Here is a 22,727-nt window from a genome sequence, read left to right on the forward strand (position 1 = left end):
GGTTGCAGGGTTTCAATTTGGCACCCATCCTGCTCAATGAACTTATGCAGTCTGTCCATTGTTGATTGTATGCTCTCTGGGTGATTTGGACAGGGATAGCAGCAATGGTCTGAGTGCTCGGGTCGCCCAGATGACACAGTTGTGTTTGTTCACACGACCGCTCATGTGGAAACAACATGAACACAATATCCGTCTCGATACGCACCATTTCCAAGATAATTTGAACAGCATTCACACGTGCTTGCTTGTCCGCGTTTGTGAGATGCTGCACAATCAGCAAGTGGTATGGCTTCATTCCTAAATCATGGTCTAAAATTCTAACCACTGACCTTGGTTGGGCGGGCTACCATCGCGCCCACGACGAGGATGATGTTCTCTTCAGTTCGGACAGATCTCTTTCTACCACTGTTTCCCTTGCAATCGTCTTGAACGGACCCCATTCGTACAAACTTCTAGATCCTACCAATTGTCAAGCAGAAGGTGCATTCCGTCCGGTTCAGGCTGTGACTTTTTGTTATATGATGCTTGGGGACTTCAAACCCTCCCTCCAGGCAGCTATTTTCCTTTGTTTCTCAATGGAATATCGGCACGCCATGGTTCAATGTGGAAAACAAAAACAAAAAGAACACACATTTAATGTTAACACATTTTTGCCACACACTTTATGTTTTAATTATTTACATTCTTAGACATTACGTGCCACATATATTAAATTTTTGTTTATTATGTAAGGTTTTGTAGCTCATTTTGGATACAAAATATATTTTTGTTATACAATACCTGTATTTCTTCGATGTGACTATGTTTTGGACTTCGTACTCCTTGAACCACCCACCCGGTCTCGATCAAATTTACTACATAGATGAGATTCGGGTCTGGGATGATTTTTGTCATTTCACCTTGACGGTGCTACTTAAGGGAGGGGAAGAAGGAGATATAGAAAAAATACGTAACAATGAAGGTAACTACCTTTGTGACTTAATAACTCTTGAACCACCCGACTAATCTGCATCAAATTTTCAACATAGAAGAGGTTTTGGCCTGGGAGTGTTTTTTATTATTTCACTTTGCTAGTGCAACTTAGGGCAGGAGGAGCGAGAGATACATAAAATGACAAAAAATCACCGATGTTAGTGAAGAGTTCATAGTTTTCGGAGTCGCTGAAATGAAGAGTGATACTTTCAATGCCGTTTAAATTCAAATTCAACCCACAATAGTAATATTTAATTTTTACTGTCATTTTTATCAAACAGACGACATATGGAGTTTTGCATTTAAAGTTTTTTATTTTAACCCAGCGAAGTGGGCAATCAACGCTCGCTAGTATAGACAGATATAGATAATTATATAAATATAGATAGATATATTTGTTGCGTTCTTGTTTCTCACTTTTCATGCGAATTACATTTTTGTTTATCATATAAGTTCTCGGACGCTTCCTGTCATATAAAATATATTTTGAAATAAAATGTAATTGAAGACTTTGGGGCTAAAACAGGTTAAGTCCAAAAAATGAAAATGTAAAGGAGGTAGCTTCACAACAGTTTCCACTCATCCGATTTCCTTCAAACTTGGCACATATATAGTAAACCGAAAATAAATTGACACGTTTTTTTTGTTTCTTTCGGAAAATAAGTTAAGGGGGACAAAGGCCCCCTTTTCAAAAATGGGCTCTCTTGATTAAAAGGGCCACATTAAAGAAACGAAACTCTGCCGATGCAAAGATGACTTCAAAGTAGGAAATACGGGTTTTGTCGTTTTTCCGAGAAAGAATTTAAGGGGGCAATGGCTTCCTTCGAAATGTCAAAAGGACCCGCAATATCTTTACGGCAATTAGATCTCGGAGGAATTGCTTAAAATCGTGATATGTTGTAGATATTATGTACTTGAGAAAAAGTCTCAATAGGCACAGCCACCAATCACTGACCGTTTGGCCACATTTTTGAAAACAGAGAAGGTAACGATATTCTGGATTTTCGTAAAAATGATTGAAACGGTGATGTGTTGTAGATATTGTGATCCTGAGAAAAAGTCTCAATTTGTACAACCATCCATCACTGACCGTTTGGCCACTTCAGAGCTTTTAATTTTAAAAAAAATAAAAAGAGCAGAAGGTAACGGTATTCTGAATTTCGGTGGAATTGCTTGAAACTGCGATATGTTGTAGATATTGTGATCTTGAGAAAACGTCTTAATGGGCACAACCAGAAGTCACTAATCGTTTGGTCACCACAGGGTTACTTTCTTGAAAACAGCCAAGTATAACAATGTTCTGGGTTTCTGTAAGACTGAGGAAATTTGTGAAATGTTGTAGATCTTCTCATCGTGAGAGAAAGTCTTATTGGACACAACCATCAATTGTTGACCGTATGGCCACTACAGGTCCAGATTTTTGAAAACAGCCGGGTATAACGATATTTTTGATTACGGTGAAAATGAATAAAACTGTGATACGTTGTAGATGTCATGATCCTGAGAAGAATTGTCTAGTACTTTCCAGGGTTTTCCTTTGCCCCTCAAGATGAACATCGGAATGTTGTCTATGCCTAAATGATGTTACACGCTATTCTCCCCATCCCTTTACCGGGTTGTTGGATACGACTTTTCGTGGCTTCATACAATTCCACCAAAATTCCAGAATATCCTTATCTTCTGCTGTTTTAAGAAATGTGGTCCTGTAGTTGCCAAATGGTCAGTGATTTGTGATTGTGTCCATTGGGACGTTTTCTCAGGATCACAATATCTACAATATATCACGGTTTCAACCAATTCCACCGAAATCCAGACCTACCTTCTGCTGTTGTCAAAAAACGTGATCCTTAAGTGGTCAAACGGTCAGTGATGGGTGGTTGTGCCCATTGAAACTTTTCTCAGGATAAAATATTAACAACATATTATGGCTTGAAGCAATTCCACCGAAATTTAGAATATAGTTACCTTCTACTGTTACCCAAAAAAGTGGGCTCTTAGTGGCCAAAAAGTCAGCAACATATAACAGTTTCAAGCAATTACATCGAAATCCAAAATACCGTTACCTTCTGCTCATGTAACTTTTACAGGACGAACGACTCAAGAGTTGAGCCAGCAGTTTAAACCTCCATCACTTCGCACCTAATTAACCTAAAGAGATAATTTAGGTGTCTATCTCTTTAGGAAGGATGAAACTTTCCAACGGTGTGCACTTCGTCTACATCGGGAGTCCAGCAGTGGAAGGGTAGGGAGAGAAGTTGGATGTACAAATTTCCTCTCCACCTCAGCATTTGGGGGAGGGAGATTCTCCCTCCAAAGGAGCTACAAGCATAAAGATGGTATCAATAAATATAAATAAACATCCTGACTAATAATACCCTGTGTATGGCCATTATTGCGAAAGACAAAACAGTGTTGCCAACTTCATGAAAATGTATTTTTTATTTCAATTTTTTTTTGAAGTTATTTTTCAACTTCTTTTACGGGTTGGGCACAGGGGGCACAGAAGTTACCTCGTTTAAATCTGTGTCTCACAAGCTTTCAAATGAGGTATGGCTTATATCTCTGTGCCAAATTAGGGACGTCAGGGTAAACCAAAATATTTCGAAAAATATGTACAGTGTGATTCTCGTACAAAACATATTCGGAATTTTTTCTCACTTGGTATTGAACTTTCGCCCTTCACTTTTTGCGTGATTGTACCCAATGACTGGTGTACATGTGAAAATATTTTCCCTGCGTACGACAAGTAACAGTGTTGCCAGCTTTTGACAAATTTCCTCAAACAAAATATCTCATTTTCTTCAAAAATTTAGTCTTCTTCTTCTACAAGTTTAAAATGAGGGGCACAAAAGTTAGCACGTTGCAATCTGCGTTTCATAACCTTTAAAACGAGGTATAGTTCAAGTCCCTGTGACATTTAGAAGGGGTACTAGGGATGTCAACGTAAAGGTCTATGATTTTCTTGAAATCCCTATCCGCCCTGTAAAAAAGTGGCCCTGTAGTGGCCAAACGGCCAGTGATTGGTGGCTGTGCCTATTGAGCCTTTTTCTCAGGATCTTAATGTCTACAACATATCACAGTTTCAGTCATTTTCACAAAATCCAAGATATCGTAATCTTCGATTGCTTTCAAAAAAGTTGAGTTGAGTTGATTTTAGTTTAGCGTCCCTTTCAGCAGCGAGGCTATATGAGACGTGGACCTACTGATTAATGTGGAATCCGAACCACCTGAGCTTCTGCCGGGAATCGAACCCGGGTCTTCCACGCCAAAGGCGCGTACGCTAACCGCTTAGCCTAGAAGGAGCTCACTTTCAAAAAAGTGGCCCTGCAGTGGCCAAACGACCAGAGATTAGAGGTTATGTCCGTTAAGAATTTTTAACAGGATCAAAATATCTACAATATATCACGGTTTCAGTTATTTTTACTGAAATCCAGAATATCGTTATCCTCGGCTCTTTTCAAAAAAGTGGTCCTGTAATGGCCAAACGGCCAGTGATTTTCGGTTGTGCCCATTGAGACTTTTTTCTCAGGTACACAATATCCACAACATATCACGATTTTAAGCAATTCCTCCGAAATCTAATTTCCATAAAGATTGTGCGGGTCCTTTGTCATTTCGAAGAGAACCATTGCCCCCTTAAATTCTTTTCTCGCAAAAACGACAAAACCCGTATTTCCTACTTTGAAGTCATCTTTGCATCGGCAGAGTTTCGTTTCTTTAATGTGGCCCTTTTAATCAAGAGAGCCCACTTTTGAAAAGGGGGCCTTTGTCCCCCTTAACTTATTTTCCGAAAGAAACAAAAAAAACGTGTCAATTTATTTTCGGTTTACTATATATGTGCCAAGTTTGAAGAAAATTGATATGAGTGGAAACCGTTGTGAAGCTACCTGTTTTTACATTTTCATTTTTTGGACTTAACCTGTTTTTGCCCCAAAGTCTTCAATTTTACATTTACGTCCCAGAGTTTTACTCTTTAGGCTAATTTAGACAGATGATTAACCAAAGTGAATTATTGTGAAATTAATTTTTTGTGATCTATCGGGAATCAAGCTCGGGACTGTGTGTACCAAAGGAGTACGCGCTAGCCATAAATCCAGCGGGAACGTTTAAAGTACATCGTTTTTAGTATTTAGATTTGGGACGTCATATCTTTTATTCATTATGTAAGTTCTTATACTTCACTTTCCACACTAAGTATACGTTTTGTATATTTCAAAATAAGTGCGCAATAATTTCTTGAGTTGGTACAATTTTGATGTTAAATACAGTTACTGCGTTTGAAACGTTACATAAAACAAATAATACTATACTGACGGAAAACTGTTTACTTTATTGCATTAAAGTACGTATACTTTTGTTCGTCATACATGTTGTTGGTAGAACGTTCCATAAAGATATTTTTGTTTACTTGCATCTTACTTAAAATGCATGAACGTAGCAGCATACTTGAACCATCTCTTTTGAGAATAAAATCGATCAGTTAAAAGGTTTCAGCAGGGTTGGATTAAGGGGGCTTAGGGGGACTATAACCCCGGGCCTCCAAGTAGATAGGGGTCTCCACTCTGATCAAAATATCAACTGGCTATCGAAAAAGAACCATGAAAATACAATCATCATAAAATGTATTAGGATTAGATAAAGTCAGCTGGGGCCACATATTTTTTCTAGCCCTGTTCCTCCAGATGGGTTAATTCAGCCCGGGTTTCAGGAAATCAAGAGAAGCCATTTTTAATATAATGAAATACAAATTTATACCCGTTTGTAACAACAAAACATGAAAAATACACATAGTGTAAAAGTCCAAAAACTATACGTATGTAACCTACGTGTTTACGTACTGCGCTTACCTTTTTTTCTCACAAGCAAGGGGCGCGATATCGAGACTCGAATTGCGCAATAAGAGTTACATACACTGGAAGAGCATCAGGTAGTTAGTAAGTTGGCAAATTATTAGCTGCAGTCCGCCAGTAGGGAAAAAGTTATGGGACTGTAAAGTTCAGAGCCTGGCGTACGAATACCACACAAAACTTAGCATTTGGCTTGTTCCTCTTTGTATTGACAAGAGATAATGAATTCTAACGTATTCCCATCACAGAACATGATGTTTGACATAAGAAAATCTGTATGAGAAGAATTGTCAGTGTTGCCATCCATAGAAATTACAGTGTTGTCCGAATAAGAATACCTCGAAAAGCTTGCAAACAAATAATACGTGATCGGGACTTGTGTTGCACAATACGGATTATAAAGTATATTCTGAAAGAGCATCAATCATGAAGTGACCACGTTATTAGCTGCAGTCCGCAAGTAGGGCAAAATTATGGGGCTGCAAAGTGAACATGAGAGACTATGGAAACAGAAGGAATAACCTGTTTGTGTGTGCAATAAGAAATGGTATTTGTTTGGGAAGGGGAGATAGCTATGTAAATGACAGTGTTAAGCCACACAATTGATATGAAGAGCAGAAAGTATCGAGTGATCCAAACAAAAACAGTTAGTACAATATGCACATCGGACGATAGCCAGCGACGCGCAGTAATAACACATTTCTGTGGTAAGGGACTGAATTGGTGACTGGAATGCTTCCGGTGCGATGTCCAGGTATCCCGCTTTATAGAAAGCAAAGCGAATCATGTTGTGGAACAGGGAAGCGCAGAATTGCTGCGGCGTGAACGACTGGAGACGCAGGAAATTGTCACGGTGCTAGATGTTCGTTTCCTGCGACAAGACAATTGTGTCAGTGACGAACTTGACAGAGTTTTTGTAAGGACGGAAAAAGTACACGTCTAAGGGCTGCACCAGTCCTGTACATCTAGCCGGGATCAAATGCTTCCTGAATGTGACATTTACAGGAACAAATTTATCGGAAAGCTCGTCGTCTTTGTTTGGGGTCCACGAGTCCAGCAAGAGATAGATTTTCTTCCTGTTGTTGGGAATGCTATCCCAGAATACTTTGTTATAAAGCTCCGACAGCTGCGATTTCGATATCGCAAAACACCATTGCGTTCACTCTTTCATTCGCTGCAAACCAAGCTTTTCGCTGTATTCTTATTCGGACAATACTGTAATTTCTATGGATGGCAACACTGACAATTCTCCTCATACAGATTTTCTTATGTCAAACATCATGTTCTGTGATGGGAATACGTTAGAATTCATTATCTCTTGTCAATACAAAGAGGAACAAGCCAAATGCTAAGTTTTGTGTGGTCTTCGTACGCCAGGCTCTAAATTTTACAGTCCCATAACGTTTTCCCTACTGGCGGACTGCAGCTAATAATTTGGTAACTTACTAACTACCTGATGCTCTTTCAGTATATGTAACTCTTATTGCGCAATTCGAGTCTCGATATTGCGCCCTTTGTTTGTCAGTGTAGTATGACTGCCCCATCGGAGACCGATACTTTCTGCATAATTCTTTGTATGGTTTCGTGGTTCAATACAGTATTTTCTTAGAGTACTCTTACCGGCACTGGCATTCGTGTGAATTTTTCGAGAAATTATTTTAAGATTGGTGGTTTACACTATCTAGTTGGCAAACAATTCTGTATTAAGTTCTTGTAAATTTCTTTAAAAAAAAACGAGTTGTTTAAAGATGATTCATGTGAAATGAAACGAAATATTTCAGTTTAACGTCCCAAGATAATGTCTTTTAGGCTAAGGGATGGTTAAGGCTAAGAGATGATTAAGGCAAAGGGATGATTAAGGCTAAGGGAAGATTAAGGCTAAGGGATGATTAAGGCAAAGGGATGACTAAGGCTAAGGGAAGATTAAGGCAAAGTGTTGATTAAGGCTAAGGGATGATTAAGATTAAGGGATGATGATGAAACAATTGGTGGCATGAGAAACTGGGAGGAAACTGGAGTACCCCTTGAAAATCTACGGACACGATATTGTCCACCACAAGCTTACTTGGTCGTGGATCGAACCAGATGTAAGCGCTCTACCACTGAGCCACCGTGCCTCCCCCCTCCACAAGACGATTCATAATAGAGGTTGTCGTAATTGTTTCTTGAATATTTTAAAATACAGCAGTGAAAGAAGAGAGAATGGGAATAGGAGCAGATGAAGGGTAGGGATGCGTTCGAGTCGAGTCGAGACAGAATTTTCCTGACAAAATTCGAGTCGAGACACAGCTCTTCCTATAGAAAAAAATATATTTTTCGAGTCGAGACATCACTTTTACAGACCATTTTCGAGTCGAGACAGTCTCAAATCTTGTCTCGTGCGCATCCCTAATGAAGGGCAAAAGAGTTTTAAAGGGGCTAACGGGATAAGGGGTCCAAAAAGGAAAGACAAGTTGCATATATATATACAGGGTGGTAGGTAACTCCACCGACAAACTTTGGGAGACGATTCCTTATACGAAATGAAAGAAAAAAGTTCTAACAAATATGGGCCGAAAAATGCCTCCTTTCAGAGTTATGATCCATTAAATATTCGAAAAATCATTTTTCAAAACTCCCTAACTTAGAAACTATAGGACATATCCCAAGCGGTTTAAGGAATTACACAGGAACTAGTATGTTCTCTATCTAAATACCATCCTCCGTTATCGGTGAAAGGAATTGTACAAAGGAAGTTGAAGTATAGGAATACTCCGTTAAGAGTCTTCATCCCGGCGAAATTAAAATACTGCTAATTTTACAGTAATTATGTGATATCTTCAAATAGATAAAAGATAATTGAAATATGGAACAAGTGCGCCCTAGACAATATTATGTTGCGTGAGGTACCGTCATCACAAGTCACCTAGTGGCTTTCCGTTTTCAGCTGTTTAGAAACGCGAAAATAAATGCCGAATTTCAAAATGGCTCGAAATCGGAAGCAGATAAGTGTGTCTTGATAACGGTTTCTCATATAAAATGATATTGTCTAGGGTGCTCTTGTTCCACATTTCGATTATAGTTTATCTATTTGAAGATATAACATAATTACTGTAAAATTAGCGGTATTTTAATTTTTCCTTGATGAAGACTCTTAAGTACTAGTGGTGCGTTCGTTTCGCTGGTACTGATGAATTCTGAAACATCGATATTTAGATAGAGCGTATCCCAGTTCCTGTGTAATTCCTTAAACCGCTTGGGATAGGTTCTATAGTTTCTAAGTTAGGGAGTTTTGAAAAATGATTTTTCGAATATTTAATGGATCATAACTCTGAAAGGAGGCATTTTTCGGCCCATATTTGTTAGAACTTTTTTCTTTCATTTCGTATAAGGAATCGCCTCCCAAAGTTTGTCGGTGGAGTTACCTACCACCCTGTATATATATAAATATATATATAAATATATATATATATTCCGACCCAGTAAAACAAGTAATTTATGAGAACTTTTTTCTAAAAGAAAAGGAGAAGCAACTAAAAGTTCTTATTCTAATTGTAACGATGAATCTAATACGATGACTGTCCAGAAAGCACCATATGTCTTGGCCTACCGCGGCAGTGGGCGAGGCTAGAGTCGCCATCTTGGTGTCAGAACGTTTCCATGCTCATTACGCATCCAGCTGTGGTAGCGTGAGCACTGTGACGCTCTTACTGTGTTTTCTGTGATATGTTACAATGTGCACTGCAATAGAAAATCCCGCCTCTTGTGAGGTGCGTTCTGTGATTAGAGAGTTTTGTTGGCAAAAAACCACAAGCCAATTGAAATCCATCGTCAACTGTGTGAAGTGTACTGACTTGAAATAATGAGTGAAGGCCGAGTCCACACACGGCTAAGCGTACCCGAAATCTCTTGGGTGATTTTTGGGTGGGAGGTGTTTCATCACCCACCATACAGCACGAATTTGGCGCCGAGCAAGTATCAGCTCTTCTGAGCGATGAAAACATGGCTTCCACTTTTATACTGACGTCGAACTGCATACCGGTGTAAACCAGTGGTTGAAAACGCAGATGACAGGTTTCTACCGCGACAGTATTGAAAAACTTGTGCCACGGTATGATAAATGCCTTAATTTGCATGGCGATTATGTGGAAAAATAGCTTAAGAGTGTACCTTTCAAATGTATATAATTTAACTTGGTTTATTCATTCTGTTACTTTTTGTTATTTCAGAACGTCTATAACTTTCTGGACAGCCCGCGTATATTCTTTACAGCTCTTTACGACGAAGTGAAAATTAAATTTGTAAGAAAGATATCGAAATATGATTTTTCAAAAAAAAAAAAAAAAAAAAAAAAAAAAAAAAAATAATAATAATAATAATAATAATAATAATAATAATAAATAATAATAATAATAATAATAATAATAACATACTGAAAGAATGTTTTTCTTCGGTCCATTGCACACTAAAATAGTAATGTAATCTATGCTAATGCTGTTAATGTGCTATAAATTAATCTAAATGTTTATAGTAAATAATACTAGGTTTAAGATCATGTAAAATATGAAATTTAATTATGAAACACATATTAAAGATGAAAGAAATGATTGTAAAAAAAAATGAATATCCTTTTCCCTGTTTACGATCGCAGGCTTCAAAGCTCACTTGGAAACCGGATACATCGAGTTTATCGATTACACTTCACAACCACAGCAAATCAACTGTTTCCTTTTCCTTGCTGTTAATGGGTTGCCTGTGGTTTATGTACAAAAATTTTACTTTCAAATCTTCGATTATTTACGCTCAGGTTCAACTACGATGCCTTGTGTCACAGAGAATAATACAGTATGCGGCAAAACAAACAGTACTGAAATCACATCGTTGACATTTATTTATTTATTTATTTATTTATTGTATAACATAATGAAATGTAATAAATGTTGTCAAATGGATGTCAACTAAACGTTACTCAACACATTATAAATTTAAGAAGACTCGTGCCTGCACATCATGTGTTTAAAACGTTGACCATTACATTGCGCACATTCTTCATAGAGGTTCTATAGATCGATGGACATGCTAGTGAACACGGGTTACTGGAACGACAGAACAATGACCGATTATTCTCTCTTCTACGGTATACTGGTAGGGGGTTATCTGTTCGGAAAATTGCTTCCTTCAGCACAGGCCCGTAGCCAGCCCAAAAATTTAGGGGAGGCGACCCAATCATATTATACTTCATCGCGATATTATAGTTCATTTGCAAACCCGCCGTGAAACTTTTAGGGGGCCAGCCAAAGTTAGGGGAGGCCCGGCCCCCCTAGCCCCTCCGTGGATACGGGCCTGCTTCAGCATACCCCACATGTAGGTGTCTGGAGCCCTGAGGTCAGGGGAGTGGGAAGAGTATGGAAAATCCACTTCACGGGAAATCAAGTGATGTCCAAACTCTCGTGGGCAGAAAGACAAGTGAGTTGCAATATGGGCAGTAGCCCCTTCTTGCTGCATCCATCGTTATTGTAACTACAGATTTTTGCTGCGGCAAAAACCGCGCAAATGATGCAATAATTGATCAATAATCAACTCTCGGTCGATGTAGCGATCAAGGTACACAGTTTTTCATCACTGAACCATATGTTAGTAATCGAGACGTCATGTTCATATGTCATAGCTCCAGAGCAATACAGTAGACGTGAGCGCTTATCTTCTCCAGTGAGAAGCTGATCCACACCGTATGAGCGGAAATACGTAGTGCTCGTGAGTGAACACCTTCTCCTCTGTTGTAAGTAACATTATCTTTGCGACAATTGCACACTACGCTAGTCCACACACGACTGAGTACAACGTGTGGCACTCACAGCTCATATCACTTTGCATCTGTGCGCCATCCATACGCGAATTTTAGTACTGTTTGTTTTGCCGCATACTGTATATCTCGGAGATACAGCTCTCACTTTTGTTTTAAAGCGTTGTTGGTTTTAAATGAAATCATTTCGTTTAACGTCCCACGTTTACGTCCTTTAGGCTAAGATAGACGGATGATTAAGGCAAGTGAATCATGATTAAAGAATTAGCGTAATAATAATGCGGGAAACTGGAGCACCCCCAGAGAGCTCATGGTCACGATCAGTGGCGTACTTAGGGGGGCTTCCGGGCTTAAGTCCCCCCCCGAAATCTTACTTATTATAGTAAAGTATATGAAATATCTTGCAGAATTTTCACATTTTCAGGCAAAGCCCCTCCCCCACGAAAGTTAGGAAAGCCCTCCCCGAAACAAAATCCTAAATACGCCACTGGTCACGATGGTATTCACCACACACTTATTTGGTCGAGGATAGAACTAGGGATCCCAAGCGCCAGAAGTAAGCGCTCTATCATTTAACCACTCTGTGTATTTATTTATACATATTTTTGGGCATTATCAACATATATATGGCCTGAAGCCAGGGGCGCCCGAAAAAAATTTTCAAGGGGATCCTTCTCCATGGTTGCTATATTACGTCTGGTATTTAATATAGGTGGTTTGCTATATTACTATACATTTTCGTGTGCCAGTCCCTCCTGTTCTCCCTTCGGGCGCCCATGGCTCAAGCCCGTCACATATGAGTGATGACGTCCAGAATTTTTTGTTGGGGGGGGGGGCGGTCCAATACTAAGAGCTACTACGTGTATGTAGTATTGAACAGATATTATTCCGCACCCGAAAATACTAATTGTAAAATACTTGCACCTATATTGTCGGAAAAAAGAACTAGAATGTTATAAGAGAAAGAGTAGAGATGAAGTGTAAGGTCATTTTTTTATGCTACAATTATTTCTCTGTTAAACAATTATAGTTTTAGCGTGTCTTGCAGCACCAAGGCTACATAAGACTTAGACTTACAGTTAAAGATGGATTCCGAACCATCACAATCCGTTTTAAATTTCAAGTATCTCCCACCCCAAAGAATTGAACACAGGATCTAATGTACCAAAGGCGTGCGTGGTACCACTAGACAAGTGGGAAGTGTACTGAAATTGAATTCCGTTGAAGAGAAGTTACACTGTAATATAAATAGAGTTTCGTTAAGACTACAGTTTCCTGTACATTTCAATTTGTTTTGTTAAAAAAGCGTGATATACTTTCATCAGTTTGTGGTTTACTGAAATAAATGCATTTCCTTTTCTCTTCATTGTTTTAATAGGATTGCTATTTACAATTGTAACCTGAATTGCAAGCTATTTCTGGAATCTAGGCTAGAATTTCCACTTTCCATTTGTCAACCTCACCTGATTCTCCACCGAAATGGACTTCATTACACAGGACAACTCGATTCGATTTTGTGACTAGTTTTTCTTTTCCTGGTGACACAACGTCCACTCAGAAATCCATCTACCCTTGCGAAATTCAATTAAACAACCCGAATGCAGTGTTGTATTTGTGGGGAGCACATTTGCGTCAACTAATGTCTTTCTGAGGCTTAGACGAAGATAAAATGTTCTAATACCTGAAAGATTAAAGAAAATGATAGACAAAAAGAAAACACCACCAACTTTTGCTTTCCAGTTTCCTTGCTTTGTTTGAAGGCGTGAGAGTGGGCGTTATTCATAACACAAAAACACTGGAATCTTGCAGTTTCCAGATCATTCTAACGGATCGAAAGTTATGTCGTAATTAATTTGTCTCCAGTTACATTGCATTTCCAGAGGTTTTCATTGAGAAAGTAGGGCATCCCAATACTGGACATGATCACGTGTTGTACTATCAACTTACGAAACAAACACATATACAGTTTGTAATACCTAAAATAATGTAATTGATTTTTATCTAATTATTTGCCTAGTGGGCGCTGCGGGAACAGTCTATGTTCTTTCTTTGTAATCAGCAGGAGCTGAGTTCAAGTCCCAGAGAGTGTTGTTTTTTACCAATGTGAAGAAATAAAATTTTATATTAGGTGTTCTAAAACTCGCGACTGTGCTCAGCGGGTAGTTAGTGATCGTAGAGGTAAAACGAAAAATATGATTTAATTTTTGCCCTCCGGGACCTTGTTTCGGTGATAAGGCCCAATTCAAGACAAGACGATGTGACAACAACGCACGGCACCTGACAAGAAAAGTATTTCACAGAAAGCCACCATCACAATTCGTTTGCCAATCACACACGTTTTCCTTACTCCGCGCCAATCAGCGATGATCTCTTCCTCTTACACACCTTTTACTCAACATATATCATAAAATGTTGCCACATTGTCTTATATGGAGTGTTTCAAAACAATACCGACAACGTTTGAGAGATAATTACTGACACTAAGATAAGACGAAAAGTATAGACTAACCTGGGTGCACAAATGTTTTCTTTCGGAGTTATAGGCTGTCGAAAACAAGAAAAACTGAAATTCAAAGGTTCATAGCTCCAAAACTATAAGACATATCCTGGTCGGGCCAAGACTTCACTTATGAACTAGTATGTGCCCTATCCAAATATCCATGTTTCAGAATCCTGCGGTACTTCTGTAAGATTTTTTATAGAGGTAGGTGGTGAGTACTTCAAATTATATGGCCGTAGAAAAATTGCCTCTATAAAAATTGTTGCGGGAGTACCTTAGAATTCTGAAACGTATTTTTCGATATTGCACATATTAGTTCCTAAGTGAAGTCTTGACCCGACTACTGTAGGTCCCATACTTTTGAATTTATGGACATTTAAAGTTCCTTTTTTTTCACGTTTTTGGCAGCCTATAGCTCCGAAAGGAAGCATTGGTGCACCCAGGTTGGTCTATACTTTTTGTCTTATCTTGGTGTCAGGAATCACCTCCCAAACGTTGTCGGTATTGTTTTGAAACACCCTGTATATAATAGACCTTGCCACTGAAACAAAATTCCAGGAAGGAAAGGTCATATTATGTTATTTAATTTTCCTTTTGTTTCTTACTATCACTACCAGCTGAACACGTGTGCAAGTTTTAGGACACCCGACATATAAAGATCACATTGATACAGTACACATTTCACAATATTAACTTTGGAAATTAATTTGACTCTGCTACAGGGACGCAATCGCGGGGATGAGTCCAGCGGATACGTACCCTCCCGAAAAAACTTCGTAACTCAACATGCATTTGGATACTTTTTCAATAAAACTTTACTTGATTGATAGTGAAATTATTAAGAGGCCCTATCACGGCGAAATTAAAATACCGCTAATTTTACAGAAATTATGTGGTATCTTCAAATTGATAAAAGATAATCGAAATATAGAACAAGAACGCCCTAGGCAATACTATCTTACATGAGATACCGTTATCACGACTCACTTATCTGCTTTCAATTTCCAGCCGTTTTGAAAATCGTCATTTATTTTCGCGTTTCTAAATGGCTGCAAACGGGAAGCTACTAGGTGACTCGTAATAACGATGCCACATGCAAAATAATATTGTCTAGGGCGTTCTTGTTTCACATTTCAATTATCTTTTATATATTTGAAAATATCACATAATTACTGCAAAATTAGCGGTATTTTAATTTCGCAATGATAAGGCCTCTTACTGTAGCATGAAAATTTGATCTTACACTTCATCTATACTCTTTCGTTTACAAAAACAATCTAGTTCTATCATTTTTAAAAGAGAAAGCTAGATGGAAGTGTTTTACAATTACTTATATTTTTTTGGGTGCGGAATAATACCCGTTCAATACTACATAGACATAGGGGCTTGGGTTATTGGAATTCTGAAAGCTTGGACCCAGTGGCGTACGCAGGAATTTATTTCGGGGGGTTCAAACTCAACATGAGGGTATTTTAATTACAATTCCTAAAATTGACCCTAAAATTAGGCTAAATTTATACAAAAATCGAATTTTCGGGGGAGGGGGGCCGAACCCCAAGGACCCACCCCTTGCAAATTTCTGGGTGCGTACTTGCTCTGCTATAATTGACTAGGAGATGAGACAGAAATTTTGTAACTACATGTAAAATGAGACAGTGTTCTTTACATTTTCAGAGACGAGACATCTCTATCATTACATCACATTTCCGAGACGAGACATACTCAATTTTTGTCTTGTAGGCAACCCTAGATTCTGTGTTGAAACACTAAATATTCATATTATGGAGACAAAAATTGAGCTTTGATTGTCGTGCAATTTCCACCACTCGAGCATAAGTTAGAATTGTACTATTATTGAAATCAACTACATATATTATAAACATGTTATGTATGTATGTTCCCGCATAACTCTGGAATGCCTGGAGCAATTGCCACCAAAAATTTTACATGCATGGTTTACAATCTAAAAAAAAAAAAACTTTTGTGGAAGACATCTTTAGTACTACTAAAAGTGGGGATGGGAAATGAGTGACATGTTAAAATGATCGAAAACATTAGTGTCGAATCCATAGCTTACGGGGTTGTTGAGATGAATAGTGACAGTCTCGATGCAGTTTAAGTCCAAGTTCAGCTCCCACGAGTTATCATATGAAATACTTAAACACCTATTTAAACCTACTTAAACACCTATTTTTGTTTTGGGGGGGGCTATGCACAACACGTGAATAAGCAGTTATATTTTTCCTTAGAAATAGTAAGAAGGATTATTGTTGTACTTGGAATTTCGGTGTGGGGCTTGAGTCCGATAGCCGCCCACCTAAATACGCCACTGCATCCCACGATTATGTCCTCTAGGCTAAGGGAGTTGATTTTGAGTTTAACGTCCCGTTCAGCAGCGAAGCTATATATGAGACGTGGACCTACTGATTAACGTGGAATCCAAACCACATGAGCTCCGGCCGCGAATCGAACCCTGGTCTCCCAGTGGGTAGGAGCGGTTCAGTAAGACGCACGTAAGACATGTTCATCATATTCTTGTTTCCTTTCTTTGTTCTTTTTGAGTTTACGTCCCACGATTCTGTAACGAGACTGAAGGAGATGCCAATGATGAGAAGTGTGAAAATGGTGTAATGATGAATGTGGGAGGAAACGAGAGAACTGCGAGAAAATTTACACACACGGTGTTTGTTTACCACAAAACTCACTTGACGGAAGTTGAGATCGAACCAGAGACACGATGTGCCAGAGATAACCGTTCTACCACTTAGCCACCGCGGTCCCATATTCAAATTTTCGTTTAAGATTTGAAGTTCAGTGGAATTCTATCAAGTTACCAAAAAAAAAAAAACTGAAACGATGTTTGTGAGTTTCAGGTCCCGCCAGTGGCGTATTTAGGATTTCGTTTTGGGGGGGCTATGCACAACACATGAATAAGCAGTTATATTTCTCCTTAGAAATAGTAAGAAGGATTATTGTTGTACTTGGAATTTCGGTGTGGGACATGAGCCCGATAGCCACCCACCTAAATACGCCACTGCGTCCCACGATTATGTCCTCTAGGCTAAGGGAGACGATGATTAATTCAAGTGAATGATGATGGAGGAAATGGTAGAATGAGAAAGTGGGAGGAAACTGGAGTACCCAGAAAAAACTCACGAGCATGATCTTGTCCACAACAAACTTATTTGGCCGGAGAACGAACCAGGAATCCCACACACCAGAGGTAAGCACTGTACCACTGAGCCACCCTGCCCTCCAATTACAGAAAGAGGAACACAAAATATTATGTCAGCAATAATACGTTTGGGTATTTGCTAGTTACTGTCTGTTTTAAGAGTCTTCATTCCGGCGAAATTAAAACACCGCTAATTTTACTTTAATTATGTGATATCTTCAAATAGATAAAAGATAATCGAAATGTGGAACAAGAGCGCCCTAGACAATATCATTTTACATGAGAAACCGTTATCACGACTCACTTATCTGCTTTCGATTTCGAGCCATTTTAAAAATCGGCATTTATTTTCGCGTTTCTAAACAGCTGAAAACATAAAGATACTAGGTGACTTGTGATAACGGTACCTCACGCAAAATAATATTGTCTAGGGCGCTCTTGTTCCACATTTCAATTATCTTTTATCTATTTGAAGATATGACATAATTACTGTAAAATTAGCGATATTTTAATTTCGCCAGGAAAAAGACTCTTAAGGTTGTGTTTGACAAGCTACATGTACTATAGAGGGTGAACCAAAAGTAATGGTAAAAAATGAAACCACAGATTCCTGGCACCAAAAAAAGTAAAAAAAAAAAAAAAAAGTTTATATGACCTATAGTCCGGACCGGAAATGGACAGGGGCGGACTAGATAGCTTTGATGTGGGGGGAAGGTAACTTCACATTTAGGAAAAGTAACTTGCCGACTTACAAAACCGCATTGAAGATGCGTGTCAACAGTTACGGATGAAATGCATTCGAAACTCACGATTAGCACGTTGCATAGACGCGGGAGGACAGCACTTTGAACATCTTCTGTAGGTGCGTTTCTTGTTAGCACGTATGACCTCGTAGTTGTGGTGCTACTCTGTGTAAAATACTACGTTCCAAATAAAGTAGGTTGTTGTGTATTCTGCCTCTTATTTCATTATATTACACGATTACTTATACTTGTTCTTATTTCCTGCCTCTATCTGCAAGTTTCTATCTGCCATACCACTTCCCATTGCCCCTTGATATTATGCAATCATGCTAAGTAGTCTTTGCTTTGACTCTCATTGTAGATGTGCGTGCAATCGTGCCACGGATAACAACTTTTTTTTCTGTATGGTTTCTATCTTTTCTGCACCATTTCATTCCACCTGCCGTACAGACATTCGGTGAATCTCTAAATGACGTATGGAGAATCTCTGGTGCAGTTATGTTACATGCCTTTCAACAGGCAAAATCAAAATAATCTTTATGCATGTATGAACCCCCTTCCTAGCTCCTACCATTATTCCGCTGGTAGGTGTGAAGTTCTATTCCCCCCACATTCGAAACTGTCTATCTCCGCCCCTGTCCACTTCCGGACTATAGGTCATGTAAACTTTTTTCTTATTTTGGTGCCAGGAATCCATGGTTTTATTTTTTTACCATTACTTTTGGAACACCCTTTATATACACATGTAAGTAAAACAGATATACATATATCCAGATTACAAGAGAAAATATAAAAATGAATTGTTTAAATAAATAGAGTAATCAAACTAAAGCTTTTACTATAATTTAAAACTGAGTCCAGACTAATTGGATTTAATTTTGATATTAAATTATTATTTGAAATATCAGAACTTTTTTTTAAAAAAAAAATCTAATCTATAATTAAAAGTACTGAGCATGCAAGCTATATATAGATGACAATCGATCCTTTTTGTTACAAAGACACGTGTTGCGTTTACTCTAATTGAAATGGGAGTCGATCTTTTGCAAAGTACACATACGTGCTCTGCGTTGCATATAAAATATAAAGAGAAAAGTTTTGAGGTTTCAACATAAAATTTGTTGTTGCAACACAGTCAGTGCGACATTTTTTTTTTTTTTTGTACTTATTACGGAAGAATAATCTTGTTTGTATTTTCTGTTTATTTTATTCTAAATATAAATATAGATTCTCGGAAAACAGAAAAATGTAAATAAGAATATTGCTACTATTATAAACCACAGGTATTTTAGGATCGTTTTAAAAACATTTTTTATGTTTTCATTGGATGTAATTAAAAAAAAAAAGCTACCTGCACTATATCTTTGAAATTGTTTATTGTTTAACGTATACTAGCAATTTTCTAGCATGTATATTTATATATCACATACACTGAGAAAAATCTGTTGTCCGGAAAGCAGTATATTGTACAATTATACAGAATTCATAAATTTACTACGGAAATCTGTATGGAGCATACATTACCCGTATGCTACTTACGTACTGCACTTTTCCTGTTTAGGTGTTATATCATGTCACAGGCAGTGCAGGATGTCTGACATATAACAGTCTTCCGTATATTTCATAAGTATACGTAAGTTACATACGTCAACTATATGTTATATACAAGCATCTGTATGTGTGATCCTGACGGCCTGAGTTCTTTATTTTGTACGTTTATTTGAAACACTTATACGGGATGTACGTATAAAACATACATTTTCATTTCCACGTCCGTTGCAGGATATTACATAGGGTTGTATGTCAAGTCCAGGAACTACAGGATTTACGAATGTAACCTACGTTTTTACGTACACCATGTGGATTTTTTTACTCAATGTATATTCTGACATAAGCTATTGTATTGATTTCTGTTTTGAAAAATTGTAAGCGCAGGCTATCTGATAATATTTGTAATTTGTATATGGATGATATATATAGTCAAGATATGGTATCATTCGAAAATGTTTGGACAATCGTTATCAAAGCTGTACTACGCACATTAAAAGAAAAACCTTTGTATTAATTTATGTAAAATGTAGTAACTTTTGTCTATTGTAATATCCTCTCATATTTGCCTCCTCGTAGCATATGCATCTACAAGATGATCTTCAAGGAGTCGACAGAATCCACCCACAAAGAAGTACGAAGATGGACACGGGAAAACATGAAGGACTCTGACAATCCCTATTATAGACACTTTTAAAAGAGCATATCGAGATCAAGAAAACATCAGTTCCAACTGATCACTTCTACCTTCCTCTTCGCGCTGCCCTGTGCAGGAATGAATCCCTAACCTCATCTCTGCGCTGCTCAGGGAAGAGGTACCTATCCTATTTCCGCGCTGCACCGGACAGGAGATATTACCTTATCTCCTAGATGCATTGGGCAGAAAGTTTCTATCGTCTCCGCGCTGCTCTGGCAAGAGACTCAACCTGCTTTTCACGCTGCTTCGGGGAGGAGATTCTTTTCGTCTCCGCGCTGAACTGGGCAGAAAATACCAACCTACCTCCGCACTGCTTCGGGCAGAAGAACTATTATAGACGAAACTACTTATTTGTAGTGTGTTACTTGTATAGAACCTTTTGTAACAAAAAGGAGTGGAAAAGAAACAAACTCGTGTACAGTCTCTACCATTACATCACACTATTTAATAAATAATGTACTTATTTTAGTACAGTTCTTAACAAACATATTTATCGGAAATGTAGCATCAACATATATAATACAATATATATTAAGAATAATAAAATAAAATAAAATGGGTCTCAATTTTGTTCACTCAGGGTACATACACTGTTGCTATATACAGCATTATTATCAAAAATAGATTTGTTGATTAAATTTGGAGCTTAAGGCTACAGACTACTAAATATTTTTGAAAAATTAATAATTTTTCTTTTGCCCGTTTCTCGTAAGTGGAAAGTGGTAATAAAATGTAACTTACCACAATAATAGATAATGTTATTCTACACCTGAAAATACAAATCGGAAGAATTTTCAGTGGTGCCATCCATAGAAATTATAGTGTGACCAGAATTTGAATTACTCAAAAGTCTAGGTAAAGGCAGCTACTATAAAAATGAATTCAACGGTAGTTGATGACTTCTCATGCTGTCTATGTTCCTTGTTTATTACTTTTTAAATAATGTTTCTATTTATTTTGTAATGACTTATTTATTTTGTAAGAATTTATGTAAGGTTCATAAAGTAAATAGAAATATTATTTAAAAAGTAGTAAACAAGAAAGATAGACAGTATGACAAGTCATCAATTACCGTTGAGTTCATTTTTCTAGTCGCTGCCTTTACCTAGATTTTTGAGTAATTCAAATTCTGGTCACACTGTTATTTCTATGGATGGCAACACTGAAAATTCTTTCGATCCGTATTTTCGGGTGTAGAATAGCATTATCTATTATTGTGGTAAGTTACATTTTATTGCCTCTTTCCACTTACGAAAAACGGGCAAAAGAAAAATTATTATTAGTTTTTCAAAAATATTTAGTAGTCTGCCCCCTTAACGTAAATTTTCAGCTCGAAGGCTATACGATAATGAGATCTACATCTTAACGTAGAATTCGTACTGCATGAGCTTCAACCGGGAATCAAACACGGATCCTCCGCGCAGCATATTGAAGAAAAAGATCGTTTCAACATACTGTAGGACAAGTAACTGAGATGAAGAATTTATAGTTGCATTATTTTCTGCGAACACTTACCCTGTACCTTCGATAAAGATCTACAGTGAACCCACAGGTAACGAAATTAATTCGTTCCGTAATGGTGTTTGTAAAACGAAATGTGCGTAAATCGAAATCATTTTTCCATTGAAACTAATGTAAATACAATTAATCCGTTCTAATCACTGAAGCAGGTACGGTATGTATTTTTTTTAAACCTTTTAAAGAGGTTTTCGGGTATGAAGAATATATAATGAAAATAACAATATTTTTGTAAAACTAATAAGTAATACTAAATTGAAACAGATGCGTTCTAATAAAAAGTACAAAAGAAAAAACAGAAAGTACTTTTTAATAGAGAATTCTAACATAATATTTACGACAAACACGCAAGAGCACTCCTAAATACGTAATACTGTTGGTACAGGCACGTTTGTGAGTGTTAGTGTCTCGAAATATTGTTTGTAAGTCGATAGATAAATGCTTACAAAAGTTGTTCGTAGACGTATTACTCTCAAAAGGAGGTGTAAGTTGACTTCTATTTTCAAGTGTAGTGTTATGAGTATTGAACCATTACAAGCATTATAAGTACTCGTTTCACTGCGAAAATCACATAAAAAGTATTTGTAAATACAGCATACATGCATTAAATTAATGTAGCATGCTCTACTAGCCTAATCTACTCTATTCTACTGATCGAATATAACCTACCTTTCTAACCTACCCTAAAACACTTTACAAACCCAATATAACCTACCCTACCATAGTAACCTAAGCTACCCTAGTAACATAATCTAATTAACGCCACTACCTTAATCTACCTTATACTAACCTTACCTACTCTACTAATCCAAACTTATGTGCCGTACTAACTTCACTTAATGTAGTCTAGGAAACCAACTTAACCTACTCTACTAACCTAAACAGCTCTACCATACTGACCAAACTTACTCTATCCATTAACACGTTCGCTGCGTTACGAGTCAC

Source organism: Thermobia domestica, chromosome 3, assembly GCF_964235325.1.
Source record: "Thermobia domestica chromosome 3, izTheDome1.hap1.1, whole genome shotgun sequence".
NCBI lineage: Eukaryota > Metazoa > Arthropoda > Insecta > Zygentoma > Lepismatidae > Thermobia > Thermobia domestica.